Below are 20,828 nucleotides of genomic sequence, written 5' to 3'. Positions count from 1 at the left end.
GACAGAGCAAATGCAACACCAAGAAAGAGTGGTTCGAAAGGGATGAAAGTTGGGGAAAAAACAGAGACGGCACGGACGAATAATTGATGTTTATTTCAAACCGATATGCAGGTTACACAATGCGCACGGCATCGACTCAGTAGGATGTAGGACCACCGCGAGCGGCGATGCACGCAGAAACACGTCGAGGTACAGAGTCAATAAGAGTGCGGATGGTGTCCTGAGGGATGGTTCTCCATTCTCTGTCAACCATTTGCCACAGTTGGTCGTCCGTACGAGGCTGGGGCAGAGTTTGCAAACGGCGTCCAATGAGATCCCACACGTGTTCGATTGGTGAGAGATCCGGAGAGTACGCTGGCCAAGGAAGCATCTGTACACCTCGTACAGCCTGTTGGGAGATGCGAGCAGTGTGTGGGCGGGCATTATCCTGCTGAAACAGAGCATTGGGCAGCCCCTGAAGGTACGGGAGTGCCACCGGCCGCAGCACATGCTGCACGTAGCGGTGGGCATTTAACGTGCCTTGAATACGCACTAGAGGTGACGTGGAATCATACGCATTAGCGCCCCAAACCATGATGCCGCGTTGTCTAGCGGTAGGGCGCTCCACAGTTACTGCCGGATTTGACCTTTCTCCACGCCGACGCCACACTTGTCTGCGGTGACTATCACTGACAAAACAGAAGCGTGACTCATCGGAGAAAACGACGTTGCGCCATTCCCTCATCCAAGTCGCTCTAGCCCGGCACCATGCCAGGCGTGCACGTCTATGCTGTGGAGTCAATGGTAGTCTTCTGAGCGGACGCCGGGAGTGCAGGCCTCCTTCAACCAATCGACGGGAAATTGTTCTGGTCGATATTGGAACAGCCAGGGTGTCTTGCACATGCTGAAGAATGGCGGTTGACGTGGCGTGCGGGGCTGCCACCGCTTGGTGGCGGATGCGCCGATCCTCGCTTGCTGACGTCACTCGGGCTGCGCCTGGACCCCTCGCACGTGCCACATGTCCCTGCGCCAACCATCTTCGCCACAGGCGCTGCACCGTGGACACATCCCTATGGGTATCGGCTGCGATTTGACGAACCGACCAAACTGCCCTTCTCAGCCCGATCACCATACCCCTCGTAAAGTCGTCTGTCTGCTGGAAATGCCTCCGTTGACGGCGGCCTGGCATTCTTAGCTATACACGTGTCCTGTGGCACACGACAACACGTTCTACAATGACTGTCGGCTGAGAAATCACGGTACGAAGTGGGCCATTCGCCAACGCCGTGTCCCATTTATCGTTCGCTACGTGCGCAGCACAGCGGCGCATTTCACATCATGAGCATACCTCAGTGACGTCAGTCTACCCTGCAATTGGCATAAAGTTCTGACCATTCCTTCTTGGTGTTGCATTTGTTCTGTCAGTCAGTGTATAATCAAGATCCCCTAGAACGCCATTCTGGTATCCTGCGATCACTAAATTGTGACGATCAACCGTCCACTTTTGAGTTTCTGCCTTTATATACGTATGTTGCTGTCCATTTTCGTTCCAACTAGACTTGCTTTATCCTGCGGCGGAAACTGAGTACCGAGCTGAATGCCCCTTAACGTGCCTTGTTAATCATATGCGTATTCTTGCAAGAGCTGTTGAGTACAAAAATTGTGCAGTGAAAACAAGCTGAAGATAAAACCGGGGGACGGAGAATTGTAAATCTTGAGGATGAAATTCAAATACCGGGCTGGAAAAACTGTTTATCTGTCTTAGACAGCAGAGTTTTGGTAAAGAATGCTTAGTGTATCATTTAGTCGGATACTTTTTTTATTTACAACTTGGTATTACGTCGTACGACAGAGATCGGTTTCATGGTAACGATGAGATAGCCCTAGAAGTGGGAAGGAAGCGATCGTGGCCTTAATTAAGGTACAGATCCAGCACTTTGCTGGTGTGAAAATAGGAAGCCACGGAAAACCATCTTCAGGGCTGTCTACAGTGGGATTCGATCCCACTATCTCCCGAATGCAAGCTCACAGCTACGCGCCACTAATGGCACGGCCAACTCGCCCGTTCTGAGTCGGATTCATACCATATTGCGAAATATTTCTAAGGTGGCGCAGTGTAAATTATGCCTACCTTTCCTCCACGGCAAACCGACGGATAATGTACCGGTACATGCTCCAATAACACTAATTAAGGATTATGGGTCTACACGGAGTGGCAGATGTCTTATGTATGCATCGGAAAGTGGTTATAATATGCTGTTGAGAGTGGAAAATGTTGTTGCGGAAAAGCTATCGTATGTTCATAGCTTGTGGTGGAATATATTTGTTGAATGTTTGAATAGTGTATATGTTATTAAAGTGAAGTCATCGCAATTGGGATGCTGTGAAGGTCATATGCTGTGTATGCTACATAAACTTATATTTCACTACTTGAACTGCCTATTCTTCCTTCACACAAAGGAGATACGAAGAGAATTGGCTACTTCCAAGACAAGTAAATCTTCTCGAAATTACTCCAAAGTGTCCAACTGCTGAAATCACCATAAAACATGAGCTGCATGCATCCGTTTATTACGTAGATATAAGCAATTATGGCACTGTACACGCCTCTGTTAATTACACGTTGTGACTCAAGTGTTGGTAGTGCCATCTGTGCGGCGGTCCACGGTAACTCGCGGTGAGCACGCACTTCCCCTTCTATACGCTATGATGAAACTACTACGAGAACTGAAGGTTGACTTTTGTGAATCAATTCAGCCTTCGGGCTGAGGACTTGTCCATCATACGTACAATGATGGACACGAGAAAGTTGGCACGGATTACAGTCCTCTAAACTTCTTGCAGAGAAGAAGAAACGAAACCGAAGGTGGCGCGTATAAGTTCACCGTGTAACTTTATACCAAATGTTCGTCAAAATTCCTGGAACAGCCTGGAATGTTTTTTTTCTTTTTCCGAGTATTCAGAAAAACGCGTGTGCCACAAGGAAGGGCCATCTCAGACAGCATTAATTAGCACCCCAACATCCAAAATACGCATTAATTTCATCATTGTATTCGGTTTCCTAGTGACTAACGTGAACACTAGACGCTACTAACTTGCGTAGACGAGATTCCACGGTAAGTCATGAAGAGGGGAGATCCGATGAGTAGTACATGTTGCCTCTAGGCCACGTGACCCTAGTCAGAGCAAGCCTAGTCTGAAAAATTCTCTTCTATCTTTCTTAACTAACACAAACTAACATCCACATACCCAACACTTCCAAGACCCCCCCCCCGGTCCCAAAAATACTGTATGATCATGTCATCACCTCAGCCAACTCCTTGTAGCCCTCAAAATGCAAGTCAAGCCGGACGGATGGCAGGTACCTTCTGTACGTTCAAATAGTCTCATATCCCCTTAAATCCGGCCGGTACATCGTTAAACATTGCCAACACAACATTTCAATTACTCCACTTTATCTAATACTTCGGTCTTACCTGAAATACTGGAAAATAGGGAAACTAGTCGCAAACATGTCCACCACGTCTTAAAATACTGCAAGTTAACGAAAGCAATAACACCAACCAACAATCCTGGGATATAGGGCCTAACGGTCGGCGGTCCCACCATTCATTATCCACTTGTGTGCCCTCAAAGGTTTCGGGAAGGTTGCCGTTTGAATGCCCAAAGCTCCCGCCTCCAACATCCGTTTGTACACAGAGACTCGGCTCTCGGAGCCTACTGTTATTGGATTGCTCTAGGTAACAGCTACGGGCAACGGTGGGCCATGTTTGCTGTATAAATAACATCGCCAGAGTTGGCACGTTCCAAATCCACGGAGGAAACACTCGACACGATCTTGCAGCCGGGAAGTTGTACAGTCAAACAACTGTCCCCTTCCTGTGCATGCCGTGAAAATGTTTCCAGGATCTACGTCTCCAGCACAAGGTACAACATAATACAGAAAGAATGCTACAAAAATGTATGTTTGTAAATTAGGTTACTGGATTTTAAGGTCATAAACAACCATGTATTCAAGTCTAACATGGTACGAATTCACCAGGGGGGGGGGGGGGGTGAAAGGAAAGGTTTTCACCAGCTCCGGCGATTTTATCTCAAAGTTTCCTCCCCACTAACAGTGTCCGGGGGAATTCTTTCATTATAAAATAACAAGGAAATTCTAGAACACACATATATTACTGAAATTAATGTTTTTACTACGCATACTTTCATAAAAAGCAATGACAACAATGCATATAATATAGAAATAATAGGAATAATTTTCCAATGTTTATCATTCTTGTTATAACAACAGAATTCAAATATATATTTTTCTGGGGAGGGGTTAATTTACTTACAGGTGAATTATAGTCACCCCCGCCGGGTAATGACGGAAATAAACACTAGACGTTAAGCCTTATGATTTTCCTCACCCCCTACACAATTTATTTCTGATTTAGCACCATGGCTCGAACTCAGGGAAAATCCCATGTGAATAACAAATGCAATAATTTACGTAATGAACAACACATTGAATATTATGGAAATTGATGAACATGTTTAAATAATTTACAGCCGAATATAAATGCAACGCAAAACTACATGCTATTTGAGTACTAACACGTTTTCCACATTTTTTCGGGATGATTTCTAAACGTCAGGCTGCTTTCTTGTTGGATGAGTTTTTCAATGTTTGAAGTCAGATTCTGCACATTGGTTATCCTATACTCAGAATACACAACAGTAGATAGTGAAGAAGCTGTTCATTACCCTTCAGAATTTCTGAATTCTTTACATCCTTCCGGCTTGCCACCACACAAGATTATTTTGGAATTGGGGTTGCCTATACGTAATACTGTTACGTAATATACACCCACGAAGTTATGCAATGGGATACGATTGGTAGGGAACAATTTGAAAAAAACTGCGTGATTGCAGCTACTAATTTAACTGTCTATGGCACAGGACAAGCGGCCTTAATACCGATAATCCCTAGGATTCATTCGGACATGCCTTTTGATTTCAAACGTGTCCAATTCCCTGTAAGAGTCTGCTTTAGCACGACAATAAACAAAGCACAGTGTCAGACACTGAGCGTGGCTGAAGTTGGTCTCCGTGGAGAATATTTCTGTCATGGACAGCTTTTCGCGTCCCTTTTGCGTGCAACATCAAAACAAAATATTTTCGTGTTCATTACTGGAAGAATGTCGTATACAAGGACATCTAAGAAGTCCTCGGCTAAAAGTAACCTAACGCCTTAAATTCATACTGCTAACTTGCAGAGCTGGGGCGGATAGCTAGAGTTACAGAAAACTGCTATGAGATCTATACTGATATACAACAGAGAAATTTCCTCATTACAAAAAAATATGGGAATACACTCAGAACGTTTTGAATACCTACTTAATGTGGATGAGTTACATCCTGGGGCGCAAACAACCAAGTGTTGAGATCTACTGCTCTAGCTCTTTGTTATTCAGTTGCCGAATACTGCGCTTCAACTTGGCTGAACAGTGCTCATACTGCGAAGATTGATGCTCAACTAAATCAAGCAATGCGCATTATAAGTGGTTGTATTCGCTCTACAAACGTGGCCTGGCTGTCTACACTCAGTAATATTCCACCGCCTTGCTTAAGAAGGTCTAAAGCTCTTCTAAAACTGTGGAAGAAGATCAGCCAGGACTCCAACCTCCCCGTTCACCAGGATATTACTCAACCTGCCCCTCCACGACTTAAGTCTAGATCTCCACCCTGGCGCACTGCACTTACACTGGAAGAATCTGGGTTCTCCATCACGAACGCTTGGTTACACCAATGGCAGCAGTCTTCTGTTCCCAATCAACATCTTGTGACTCTACCTCATGTTCAACCTCCCGGATTCCATCTACCCAGACGTCAATGGAGGACTCTAAACAGGATAAGAGTCAATCAAGGAAGATGCGGCTATACTCTTTATAAATGGGGCTGGCAGAAGTCTTCTGGGTGTGTTTGTGGAGCTACCTCACAGACCATCCACCACGTAATTGCCGAGTGGTCCACAGAGAGCATTTCAAGGTCCTTTGGAGGACATACACAACGCAACTGAGGAGGCCTTAAAATGGATCAATGGACTTGATTTGGAACTATAGGTTTCTGCTTGTATATATTGTATACTTATTTATATAATATATCTGTGCACATCATACGATAAATAAATAAATAAATAACGGGATTTTGCATGAAGAGCATGTTACCTTTAGAATCAAAATTATAATTTTGGCTGTACCCTTCAAATTCTTACATTATACTCCACCTTTATCTCAAATAAGTATACAAAAGTCTAAAGATATGCTCAGTTAAATTTTTGTTTAATTGTTTTAGGGCGTAGTCCAAAAGAGGTCATTTTCTTTCGACAGGAAAGGGTGGTGGTCACTATCTCATAGAAAACGTGATAGGTTTGGACCAATTACAGGCATGTCAATTCACCACCATTTTGTATAATCTCATCACATCGAAATTGATAGAAACGCGATGTTCGCAGTATTTTACAATCTATGGGACGCAAATGCTGTATAGCAGATGTGATAGCTTACGACATGTAACTAATACCGTTACAGCGTTCAATGAACTCATAAAATTGGACCATAAGGCTATAACACATCAGTAACTTTACCAAGCGAGAACTTTCGCTCTCGTCGTGAATACAGAGTTGTAAAAGCTAGTCATTCAAGCAGGAAGTAGCTGCATGGAATTAGGCATGTTAGATGTACGTGGATAAGTAACAGGGAGCAGTAAGGGTACGAAATCTTACCGCGTCATGTTTTTTAAAATTTTCATTTCGTACTCTCTTAGGCATCCTTTACGAAAACTTGACTTTTATGAAGTCTCATATATTCTTCTAAGGAAGTTATAATGAACAGTCATAATAATTAGTTGTAGATATATTCTTTAGGTTATAAGTTGATATATTTCCTTGTTATTATCCACACTATTTATCCTATAATTTTTCATCAGTAGTAACCTTAATTAATTGTATTATTGTAATTCCTTATCTGACATATCTCAATAACAGTAATTGATTACAATGATACTTTAGATTAATACTGTAAAAATAAAAAAATTGTATGTGGTTAAGTGTAATTTTTTTTGCTAGGGGCTTTACGTCGCACCGACACAGATAGGTCTTATGGCGACGAATGTGGTTAAGTATAAGAGAGGGCCAAGAGCCCTAACTTCGCCACATAATAAAGACACAAATAAATAAATATATAAATAATTATCACCACGTAAGCAAGGTCTACCGACAAATTAATTGTGGATACCACCTGAAACCTAATGCTGGTCTCATTTAACCAAGTAATAGGTACTTACTCTACTCTTAGGGAATGGCTGCAAACATCTGGGCTTAAGAGAGACATGGTTCTTTGCATACTGTGGTGCTTGCAGGAAGGTAAACCTGTAATATAAAATATTAGTTTCGAAGCGATACTGAATATTATTCCATTAGTAAAGAGATACGAGACTTGCTCTTCGTCGCCTGGTGGTACTAATCACAGCCAGCATGTGATTTTTCCGGCCGGTTCAGAATTCGAATCCAGCTAGGAGCTTTTTATTTTTATTTTTAATACTCTTAAAGCATTCGTAGTTAAGGTTTAACATTCTTAAGTCTCAAAAGTCACTTTTCACCTTTAGAAAGAAAGCATACATCGGAAAGGAATAATAAAATCTTCTTCTTCATAATTTGCTTGCCCTCTAGGGTTGGTTTCTCCCTCTGACTCAGCGAGGAATCCCGCCTCTACCGCCTCAAGGGCAGTGTCCTGGAGCGTGAGACATTGGGTCGGGGATACAACTGGGGAGAATGACCAGTACCTCGCCTAGGTGGCTTCACCTGCTATGCTGAACAGGGGCCTAGGTGGGGGATGGGAATATTTGAAGGGATAGACAAGGAAGAGGGAAGGAAGCGACCGTGGCCGTAAGTTAGGTACCATCCCGACATTCGCCTGGAGGAGAAGTGGAAAACTACGAAAAACCACTTCCAGGATGGCCCACTTCTACTCAGTTGACCTCCCGAGGCTGAGTGGACCAGATTGCAGCCCTCATACCACTTTTCAAATTTCATGGAAGAGCCGGGAATCGAACGCGGGCCTCCGGGGGTGGCAGCTAGTCACACTAACCACTACACCACAGAGGCGGACAATAATAACATACGCCTTTTATATGGCAAACGGCTACAACGAATGAAGCGCACTGTACTTATTGTCAGCATTATGACACACCCATTCAGTCAAGCAACTGCGCACGTTCGACTCGAAGAACGACTGGACTTCATACGTAGGGCACATGAAACAACACATAGTAATCTTTACAGCAAAGTGCAGGCAGGTTCCACAACATACGCTGCAGCAAGCATGAATGACTCACCTCTACCGTACTCAGATATGCATTAACGAAGGAGGTGGTCATTTTGAACATTTCCTTCATTAATCGAATGGCCATCACAGGCCCATCGCATCTCTGTCAGTAATAGCTTATTTTACTGCAAATAGCTCTTTTAAGATCTACTTAGAAATGAACATAACAGAGTACCTGCAACATGAGAACTGATCATGATTTAGATTTGTCTTCAACAACGCGAGTCACACGAACAGCTAAAAACGAAATAAAAAAAATCGTCCTATAACGTACCTGAAACTCCGACTAACGAGCACCGCTCTCCTTCTCTAACGTTAAGCACGCTCGGCTATCACGAGCTGTCGTTTGCCAGCGTTATATTAACACTACTTCTAGTCATTCGGCCATCATTATTCTCTGGACATGAAATTTCTGTGATACAGAATTTTCACGATTCTTTACAATTATTCGGTATTTTATCGTTAATGCTGATTTCGTTTACACAGATAAACGACTTATAGAAAGCGTAGTAAGACCAGACATCGCTTTGAGTAGCCAATGTCAATGTTTTAATGTTACGCTATAATCTGCGGGTTGCATAAAACTGAGTGAATAGGAGCAGCAGTACCACTCGGTATGACGAGAAAATGACTTGACATAATTTCTCAAAACTCGGTATCTAAGTTAAGTGATAGCCGTGTTATGCACTAGGCTTAGTATATAATGGCGTAGGAATATTAAGTGAGCAGCACATGAAATGTAAGTTTGTTGTTGTTGATGTTGTTGCAATTTTGTTTTACGTCGCACCGACACAGATAAGTCTTATGGTGACGATGGGATAGAAAAGGGATAGGAATGGAAAGGAAGCGGCCGCGGCCTTAATAAAGGTACAGCCCCATCATTTGCCTCGTGTGAAAACGGAAAACCACGGAAAATCATTTTCAGGGCTGCCGACAGTGGGTCTTGGACCCGAATATCAGCTGACAGCTGTGCGTCATAGCCGCACGGCCAACTCACTCGCCGTGTAAAACTTCTCCTTTAACATTACATGTATAGAGAACTGAATTACTGAAAATGAACTATATAATTTTGAATACTTCGTGCTTTACGCGCATTTACCGCCATTAAGAATCGTTTGACTTGGAGAACGAAATGGAGTTCGATGAGGAGCTTTCAATATTAATCGGGCTTTGGAAGAAGAAAGAAAGAAAGAAAGAAAGAAAGAAAAATAAAGATAGAAACATGTAGATCTGGCTGAATCAGCAAAAAGGATGTATGTGGATGTGTTAGGAGTAAATGATATTCGTGTAAGGAGAGATAACGAGGAACAGAGAGAGGAGTTTATAGAGTGTACGTGACCAGTGTTAAAAAAAGGGAAGGACAGAGTGTGGGGTAGGACTGTTCATCAGGAATACTATTGCACGCAACATAATTTCTGTTAGACTAGTATACGTGTGAGTGATGTAGTTATATTTGGCAGTTGGAGGAATTAGGGCGAGAAATGCCTCAGTCTATTCAGCATGTGAGGTGCAGATGAGGAGGAAGTTAGTAATCTTTAAGAAGTACTGAGCGACATAATATTCAGGGTGAACAGCAAGTTTAGGTTAGTGCTAATAGACATTTTTATGCGAGAGCTGGAAATAGAACTGAAGGGTATAAGAAGGTGATGGTTAATGTGGGAAAGACATGGAAGCAAACTGGAATTTGAAGTTTTTACTGGACTTCTGTGCTATTATGGGATTAACAGTTACGAATACATTCTTCAAGCATAAGGCTATTCACCGCTGCACATGGGAGGATAGGGGTACAAGGTCAATAATGGACTATATCATCACCGGGCGTCCGACTCGTTGGCTGAACTGTCAGCGTACTGGCCTTCGGTTCAGAGGGTCCCGGGTTCGATTCCCGGCCGGGTCGGGGATTTTAACCTTAATTGGTTAATTCCAATGGCACGGGGGCTGGCTGTATGTGTTGTCTTCATCATCATTTCATCCTCATCATGACGCGCAGGTCGCCTACTGGCGTCAAATAGAAAGACCTGCACCTGGCGAGCCGAACCCGTTCTGGGATATCCCGGCACTAAAAGCCATACGACATTTCATTTCATCACCGGGCGAGTTGACCGTACGGTTAGGGGCGCGCAGCTGTGAGCTTATATCCGGGAGATAGTGGGTTTGAACCCCACTGGCGGCAGCCCTGAAGATTGTTTTCCGTGATGTCCCATTTTCACACCAGGCAACTGCTGGGGCTGTACCTTAATCACGGCCACTTCCTTCCCACTCCTAGCCCATTCGTATCCCATCTTCGCCGTAAGATCTATCTGTGTCGGTGCGACATAAAGCAACTAGCAAAAAAAAAGAGGACTACATCATAACGAAATTATAATTCAAGAAATATGTCAGGAATGTGCGGGTATTACGGGGATTGATTTTTGATGAAACAGACCACAATCTGATCTGTAGTGAACTAAGTATCACTAGACCTAGGACAGAGAAAGTGAAATCTGTCTGTATTACCAAGTGAGTTGGCGGTGCGGTTACGGCGCGCTGCGGTGAGCTTGCACTCAAGAGACAACGGGTTCGAACCCCACTGTCGGCAGACCTGAAGGCGGTTTTCCGTGGTTTCCCTTTCTCACACCTTAATTAAGGCCACGACTTGTTCCTTCCCACTCGTAACCCTTTCCTGTTCCATCGTCGCCATAAGACTTACATGTGTCGGCGCGGAGTAAAGGCAGTTCTAAAGAAATCTGTCTGCGAAAGAAAAACAGTAGACAATCTCCAGGACGAGAAAAATTAGACAAATGTACATGGACATGATCAGAGAAAAGTTCCAGTCAATGGACAGCAAGCAGGTTAATGATACAGAAAAGGAATGTGTGGCATATAGGGATGCTGTAGTAGAAACCTCAGTGGAATACCTAGGAACTACTGTGTGTATAGATGAGAAAAATATAACTTCTTGGTGGAATGATGAAGTGAGAGCAGTTTGTAAACGTAAAGAGGAGTAGTTTAGGAAATTTCTCCAAAACATCGACTGATGCTGACAGAATTGCACATAGAAGAAAGTAAGAGAGTGAAACAAAAATTGTTGAATCCAATAATATTTCGTGGGAAGATTTCGTTAATAACCTGGAAATCCTAGATCAAGCAGTAGGGGAAAACTTCCTCGACAATAAAAAAGAATCTGAGAAAGGGCTGGAAAAAGAAAATTTATAGTGCTTTGTGTAAATCAGGTGACATAATAATAGATCACTGGGAATCACTGGACAGGTAGGAAACTCCTTAATGTGAAAGGAAATAATTCTGGTGATGTCGAGAACAACTGAGTTCATAACGAGGAGGACAATTATGGTGCCGAAATTACGCTTGAGGAAGTGGAAAGGACGGTAAATAAACTTCATTTTTATGAAGCAGCAGGAATAGATGAAACTAGACATGAAATTGTGAAAGATAGTAAGATGGCAGGGATGAAATGTCTCCATAGAGTAGTAGGATTATCATGGAGTGTTAGTAAGGTACTCTTGCTTCGGTGAAAGCAGTAATGGAACTTTTCTATAATCAAGGGAACAGGAAGGATTGTATTTCATTGATCAATGAACCAGGCAACGTGTTCACTGACATTTTGGAGGGATGGGTGCGATCAGTGTTTGAGAGTAAGTTAAATGAAAACCAGTGTGGTTTCAATAAAACAAAGGGACCATCGAAGTCAGATTTTTAGTATGCGCGAGGTAAATGAAAAATGCTACGGGAGGAATGGAGAGTTATGTGCATGTTTCGTATATCTAGAGAAGGCATATGGCAGAGTATCGAGCCGAAAGATATTCGCCGTACTGGGAGACTGTAAGATTAAGGGTAGATCATTGAAAGCAATCAAAGGCACTTATATTGACAAGTAAACTGCGGTGAGAATTGCTGGTAGGATGAGTTTGTGGTTCAAGGCCCTTACAGGGGTTAGACAAGACTGTACTCTTTCTCCTTTGTTGTTCATAGTTTACATGGATCATCTACTGAAAGGTATAAAGTGACAGGAAGCGATTCAGTTAGGTGGAAATGTAGTAAGTTGTCTGGCCTATGCCAACGGCTTGGAAGATTGCGCTGAAAACCTACAGTCTAATGATTTGAAAGTTCAAAACAGGTGGAAGAGTATGATATGAAAATTAGCCTCTCCAAGCCTTAAGTGATGTCAGTAGGTGAGAAACTTAAGAGAATTGAATGTCAGGTTAAGAATACAAAGCTGGAATAGGTATATAATTTCAAATACTTAGGATATGTATTCTCCCAGGATAGACTTCGTGGCTCAGGCGAGAGCGCGCTGGCCTCTCACCGATGGGTTCCGTGGTTCGAATTCCGGTCACTCCATGTGAGATTTGTGTTGGCCAAAGCGGAAGCGGGACAGTTTTTTCTCCGAGTACTGCGGTTTTACCTGTCGTACTTCATTCCAGCAACACTCTCCAATATCATTTCATTTCATCTTTCATTCATTAAACATTGCCCCAAAGGAGTGCGGCAGGCTTCGTCTGCCAGCACAATTCCTATCCTCGCCGCTAGATGGGGGTTCATTCATCCATTCCTGACACGGTCAAATGACTGGAAACAGGCTGTGGATTTTCATTTTTATTCTTCCAGGATGATACTATAGTAACTGAGACTGAATCACGGTTGAGCAAAGTTAATGCAGTGAGCTCGCAGTTGCTATCAACAGTACACTGTTAGAAGGAAGACACACCGAGCTCGATAGCTGCAATCGCTTAAGTGCGGCCAGTATCCAGTATTCGGGAGATAGTAGGTTCGAACCCCGCGGTCGGCAGCCCTGAAAATGGTTTTCCGTGGTTTCCCATTTTCACACCAGACAAATGCTGGGGCTGTACCTTACTTAAGGCCACGACCGCTTCCTTCCCACTCCTAGCCCTTCCCTGTCCCATCGTCGCCGTAAGACCTATCTGTGTCGGTGCAACTAGCCAAAAAGAAAAAAAAAAGAAGGAAGACAGCTCCAAGACGAAACCATCTTTACACCGGCCTGATTTTAGATCAACTTCGTTTTACGGGACTGAAATCTGGTTGACTCAGGGTATCTTATTCACAATTTGGAAGTAACAGACATTAAAATAGCGATAATGATTTCTGGCACAGACAGGTGGGAATTTTGGCAGGAGGGTTCTCGAAATGGGGATATAAAGACTAAGTAGGAATGAACTCGATTGATGATACTTTACGCATAAAGCGGCTTCGTCATTGGGGTCATGTGAGGCGAGTGGAATAGTATAGCTTACTTTGAGGATAATGGACTCCGTCATGAAAGGTAAAAGGTAAAAATAACTAAAATAACTGAAGCAATCTAACAAAATCATCTCCGTATAGGCCACTAATGTACATGGAAAAGTTGAAACTAAAGATTTCCACTATCCGTTACCTCTGCACTAACTGAGACAGAGAGGTTAGTTCTATGCCTAACTTCCTTTGCCCGCAAGAATTAATCTGGTATTCATTTCTAATGCAGGCCGAGTAGAACCAACGGCCGTGCATCTCTTCAGATGTGGGATTTTCTTTTCTAAATGTTTCGGATTTCTGTCTGGGAATGAACCCAACATCCATCCGGATGAACCGAGCACGCCCTTGCCTTGATGGGTGTGGGTTGTTTCGCTGAAGCTGTAATGTTGGACTCTGTATTCCTGTGACTGGTTGGTTAGATACCCAACTTCGACAGTCTGTGTTATAACCTCTTCCTTGAACTTCAACAAATCCTGGTATGTATAGTAACTCAATAATGACAAGCAGTAAAGCTGCCCCTATTCACTCAGTTTTATGCAACCAGCAGATTATAACTTAACCTAAAATCATTGACCTTGATTACTCACAGCGATTTATGGTCTTACTACGCTTTCTATAATTCGTCTAATCGTGTCAACGAAATCAGCATTAACGATAACATTCCGAATGATTGTAAGGAATTGTGAACATTCTGTATCACAGAAAATTCATGTACCGAGAATATGATGGCTGAATGGCTAGAAGAAAGTTGATATAACACTAACAAACAACAGCTCGTGATAGCCAAGCGTGCTCGACGTTGGAGAAGGAAAGCGGTGCACGTTAGTTGGAGGTTCGAGTCCAACATAGAACGATTTATTTATTTCATTGTCGACTGTTCGTGTGAGTCGCGTTGTTGAAGACAAATCTCAGTTCTCATGTTGCAGGTACTCGGTTATGTTCGTATCTACGTAAGTAGCTCTTAAAAGAGCTATTTGCACTATAATTACTTATTACCGACAGAGGTGCAATTGGCTTCTGCATGGCCATTCAATTAATGAAGGAAATGTTGAAAATGGCCACCTCCTTCGTTAAAACATATCTGAGTACGGTTGAGGTGAGTCATTCTTTCCTGCTAGAGCGTAGTGGCGGAACCTGCCTGCACTTTGCCATGAAGATTACCATGTGCTGTTTTCATGTGTCCCGCGTATGAAGTCCAGTCGTTCTTCTAGTCGGACGTGCTTAGATGTTTGGTTGAATGGGTGTGTCATAATACTGACAATAAGTGCAGTGCGCTTCATTTATTGTAGCGATTTGCCATTTTAAAATCACATGTATTTATTCCTTTCTGAAGTATGCTTTCTTTCTAAAGGTGAAAAGTGCCGTTTTGAGACACAGGAAAGTTAACCCTTAATAAGTTATACCTTAACTACAAATTACTTAAGAGTATATAAATAAAAATAAAAGTAAAAAGGTCGTAGTTAGATTCGAACTCTGAATACGTCGAAAAAATCACATTCTGTTAGCGATTAGTTCCATGTAGTCACGCCAGGCGCGCGGCTGTGAGCTTGCATCCGGGAGATAGTAGGTTCGAATCCCACTATCGGCAGCCCTGAAAATGGTTTTCCGTGGTTTCCCATTTTCACACCAGGCAAATGCTGGGGCTGTACCTTAATTAAGGCCACGGCCGCTTCCTTCCAACTCCTAGGCCTTTCCCATCCCATCGTCGCCATAAGACCTATCTGTGTCGGTGCGACGTAAAGCCCTTAGCAAAAAAAAAAGTCACGCCAGGCGACGAAGAACAGATCTCGTATCCCTGTACTAATGGAATATTCTACGCTACCGCTTGGAAACTGATCTTGTATGCTACAACTTCTGAACTCGAATATGCAGATAGTTTTACCTTGTTGCAAACACCACAGCGTGCTTAAGAACCACGTCTCTCTTAAGCCCAGATAGTTGTATCCATTCTCTACGGGCGGAGTATGTACCTATTACTTGGTTAAATGAGTCCAGCATTATGTTTCAGGTGGTTTTCATAATTAATTTGTCCGTAGTCGGAGCTTACGTGGCGATAATTACGTCTGCTTATTATAACTTCCTTAGAAGAATATCTGGGACTATAGGAACGTCAGGTATTCGTAAAGGATGCCCAGAAGGGTACAAAATTGAAGTTCAAACAGGCATGACTTAGTAAGGTTTCGTACCCTCACTGCTCCCTGTAGCTTATCCAGGTACATATAACATACCTATTCTGCCTAATTCCTCGCAGGTACTTGCTGCTTGAACGCTTTCAACTCCGTATTCACAAGGAGTGCGAAAATTCTCGCTTCGTAAAGTTACTGATGTGTTACAAGCTTGTGGTCCAGATTTATTACTTTATTGAACGTTGTAACGGTAGTAATTACATGACGTAAGCTATCACATCCGCTGAATAGCATTTGCGTGCAAAAGATTGTAAAATACTGTGAAAAACACGTTACTATCAATTTCGATGTGATGAGACTATACAATATAGCGGTGAATTGATATGTCTGTAATTGGTCCAAAGCTGTCACGTTTTCTCTGATACCGTGACCGACCTTTTCTGTCAAAAGAAAATGGCCTCTTGAACCAATCAGGTGCGCAATTGTCTACCGACAGCTAAATGAGTCGCTATAGTTTTTACAGTACAGTAACACTGCGTAAAAATGACTGGAGTCCACCTCTGTGGTTTAGTGGTTAGGGTGATCAGCTGTAACTCCCGGGGTTCGATTCCCGGCCCTGCCAGGAAATTTTAAAAAGTGGTGCGTGGGCTGGAACGGCGTCCACTCAGCCTCGGAAGGTCAACTGAGTAGAGGTGGGTTCGATACCCACCTCAGCCAACCTGGAACGGGTTTTCCGTGGTTTCCCACTTCACCTCCAGGCAAATGCCGAGATGGTACATAACTTAAGGCCACGACCACTTCCTTCCCTCTTCCTTGTCTATTCCTTCCTATCTTCCCATCCCTCACCGAGGCCCCTGTTCAGCATAGCAGGTGAGGCGGCCTGGGCGCGAGGTACTGGTCATCCCCCAACCCAATGTCTCACGCTCCAGGACACTGCCCTTGAAGCGGTAGGGGTGGGATCCCTCGCTGAGTCCTAGGGAAAAAACCAATTCTGGAGGGTAAATAAATTAAGAAAGGAAGAAAAATGCCTAGAGTATTGGACTCCGCTCTACATAAAACACTACAGTGTTTTTGAGATGGGCTTCACTTATTGCCTCTTGTACGTTTTTTGCGTTGTGCGGGAAGTCTATATCGGACTAAATTCTCATAAAATTCCTGTAAGATGTTGCCCAAGGTAGAACTAAGGGACATTTAATTCTGAGCTGGCTGCATATGTTTGGGAAAACATAGGGGCAGCTGTACCAGGTGTAATGAGCGCATGGTAGGGTACTTTGCTCGCATTTAACATTTCATCAGACTTAGTTTCAATTTTTATGAAATATAATTCACCTCCAACACAATGTAGGTACAAGTACTGTGGATACCCGCAATAAACATTATAAGTACAACTCATTCTGAGAAGTATACCTGCCAGGAACATGTATGGTACCACGGGCTCATTCTTTTCTCTTTGGTAACTGTACATGTCTCAAAGCTACCATCTCAACAGAACAGATACTGCAACAATATACCTTAACATTCAACATTCACACCTACGTTGCTAATCAGAGCAGCAGTGAGAATCGTGTGATTGTGTTTTCGCTTCTGGACATGAATTCTAATGGTATCCTATCAAACAACTCTTGAACCGTTAGAGAAGGGAGAGTAAATGTAAATTTTAGTCCTCTCCCGTCAGATTATATTAATTGGATATTAAAGCCACACACTCACAAATAAGCGTACCGATTACTCACAGTGACGTGGATCCTTAGAGTTTATTTATGAGATATGCTATTATAGGCGAAAATATACACCCATGTCCAGCGTTGAACCGTCGGCCGAGCGTGAACTAACGTAGGGAGGGAGACTCTGTGACTGGGAAATTTCCAGTCTTAAGCAATGGCGTACATTATGTAGCCTACCACTCATACGCAACATACCAAGGCACTACAGTTCCCTGTGTCTTATTTCTGTACCACTGATGTACAGAGAGACTAATAATAATAATAATAATAATAATAATAATAATAATAATAATAATAATAATAATAATAATAATAATAATAATAATAGTCCAGCTCTTTGGCCGAATGTTCAGCGTAGCAGCCTTTGGTTCTGGGGACCCGAGTTCAATTCCCGGCGGGAACGGGGATTTTAACCACGTATGGTTACTCACTCTGGCTCGGGAACTGGGCGTATATGTTCGTCTTAGTAAACATTTACGTACAACACCACATCATATTACCAGCAAGGACAGGAACTTGCAATTCTATATATGGCTGACGTCAGAAGGGTATCCGGTCATAAACATGGACTTAATGGTCGTAAGAGGCTACCTCAAATAATTGAAAAAAAAGGTCAATAATAATAATAATAATAATAATAATAATAATAATAATAATAATAATAATAATAATAATAATAATAATAATAATAACCTTTGTGGACTTTAAAATAGCGTACGACTCCATAGACAGACAGACGCTCTTTGACGTACTGGAAGAATATGGTATTGACAGAAAAACCAGAGCACTTATACAACAGACACTTACAGACACCACCTCCAAGATCAAGTTCATGGGAGAAATTTCGGAACCCTTCCAGATACACACAGGTGTCCGACAAGGAGACGGGCTCTCACCAATCTTGTTAAACATGGTGTTGGACAAAATTATCAAGCAGTCGGAGGAACAAGTTAAAGGAAGACGGCTGGGAAGAACACGTGAAACAAAAAAATCATAAAATGTCCGGGATTTGCAGATGACATAGCCATACTTAGCAATAACACACAGGAGGCAAAGGAAGCACTGGAACGCTTGCATGAAATAGCTGCCAAAACAGGTCTACAGATATCTTACGAGAAGACCCAATACATGGAACGACAGAACAACAATGTGCACACCATGCAAACTGTATATGGATCCGTAAAAAGAGTAGAAACATTTAAATATTTAGGGGAATACATACAAATAGGAGGATCAAACAAGGCGTCTAACATAGAACGAACGGAAAAACTCCAGAAAGCATACACACTCACATGGTCACATAATAAGAAAAGCATATCAAGACAGGCCAAACTTAGACACTACAAAACAGTCGTATTACCATAAGCATTGTATGCGTCAGAAACGACCACAATTGGAGAATCCGGCATCATAGAGACAGAAAAAATAGAACGTAAAATTCTCAGAAAAATATTTGGACCAATACACAGAGATGGCATATGGATGAAACGACCTACTGAAGGGCTGTACCAGCACACGACAGACTCACAGACATGATCAGGAAACGCAGACTAACTTTCTGTATATAGAGAATGGACAGCAACAGACTTACAAAGAAAATCTTTAATGTAGGAAACAGTTCAAGCAAGGAAACAAATTGGTATCATGAAATAGAGGAAGACTTAAGGCAGGTGGGGATCAACAGGCAAATGATAGGAGACAGAAAAGAATTCAGAAACAAAATTAGGAAAACAAAATTTATAGTAAATGAGAAGAAGAAGAAGACAGGAACATTGTGGACAGAACAAAGGAAACAGGAGCACAGCCAAAGGATGAAGAGATTTTGGGAAGAGAGGGGAAGAAGAGAAAGAAGTGAAAATTGTGTCATCATGAGATATTCGAGTTCAAACACTGTCCATAAGGGCAAAAATGATATGAATGAATGAATAATAATAATAATAATGGTAGTGGCATATGGTTAACGTCACCCCTGTTCTATACAGGATCTTCCAAAATTATAGTTAAAAACTGCAAGAGTGAATACAGGGAAATATAATCAGAAAAATATCCTAATGGACATAAGTCCGGAAACTAACAGACGCCAATAAATGAAGCAATGGCATTTGAACCGTCCCAACGTTGTACATAATTTATGATCCAGGTAGAAGGCTCCACAAAGGATGTCAGGAGAGTTGTTGCAGCATTTGAGGAGATTGTCATGCCACGTGACGCGTTTCCTAACGTTGAGATGACTGATACCTATTTCATCTTTGGCCGTGCCAACATCATCGCATAGGAGGCAGCGCTATTGTACCGCGGAGGTATTACATAAAGAAGACAGCTAGGATACTCGTAAAGCACGTGCTACAATCTCGATTCCTCCTGTGCATTGTCCTTGGTATAACCAAACCAAACCCCATGGCCCAACAGCCCCGAAGGACCGTGGCCTACCAAGCGACCACTGCTCAACCCAAAGGCTTACAGATTACGAGGGGTCGTGTGGTAAGCACGACGGATCCTCTCTGCCATTATTCTTGGCTTTCTACACAGGGGCATCTATCTCACCGTCAGATAGCTCCGCAATTGTAATCACGTAGTCTGAGTGGACCTCGAACCAGCCCTCATATGCAGGTAAAAATCCCTGACCTGACCGGGAATCGAACTCGGAGCCTCCGGATAAGATGCAGGCACGCTACCCCTACACCCCAGGGCCGGCATTGTCCTTGGTGTATCCAACACGAAATGGAAGTCAACAATCTTTATGTCAGAAATTGGGTGAGGTTCATGACAACTGATCCAAATGCTGTTACTATTGCAAGACGCTGTTGACATCAGATGTGAAGGCTGGTTCCTGGAACCTAAAGTATTAACAACGTTATAACAGTTTCAAATGTGATTGCATCATTTTTCGGTAACGGCTGGTTCCGGCCCTATGTTTTATTTGGGCTTTTCCTTGCGTCATTGCGCTGTACTCATCCTTGCACCTTGTAGATTTTAAGAGAGGTTGGAAGCCGAAAATTGATACTGAGAAACACCCCCACCCCCAACAAAACCCCATGGCGCAACAGCTCCAAAGAGCCACGGCCTATCAAGAGATCGCGCGCTCAGCCCGATGGCCTGCAGATTACGAGGTGCCGTGTGGTCAGCACGACGAATTCTCTGGGCCGTTATCCTTGGCTTTTTAGACCAAGGCCGCCATCTGACCGTCAGATAGCTCCTCAATTGTAATCACGTAGGCTGAGTGGACCTCGAACGAGCCCTGAGATCTAGGTAAAATCCCTGACCTGGCCGGGAATCAAACCCGGGACCTCCGGGTAAGAGGCAGGCATGCTACCCCTACACCGCGATGCCGGACGTACAGAGAAAGGGGTGGCATTAAATCTACATTTAAGTGTAGATTGGAC

The sequence above is a fragment of the Anabrus simplex genome, chromosome 2, assembly GCF_040414725.1.
Source record: "Anabrus simplex isolate iqAnaSimp1 chromosome 2, ASM4041472v1, whole genome shotgun sequence".
Taxonomy (NCBI): Eukaryota; Metazoa; Arthropoda; class Insecta; order Orthoptera; family Tettigoniidae; genus Anabrus; species Anabrus simplex.
The sequence above is the reverse complement of the archived record's forward strand: the minus strand, read 5'-3'. Positions refer to the sequence as shown.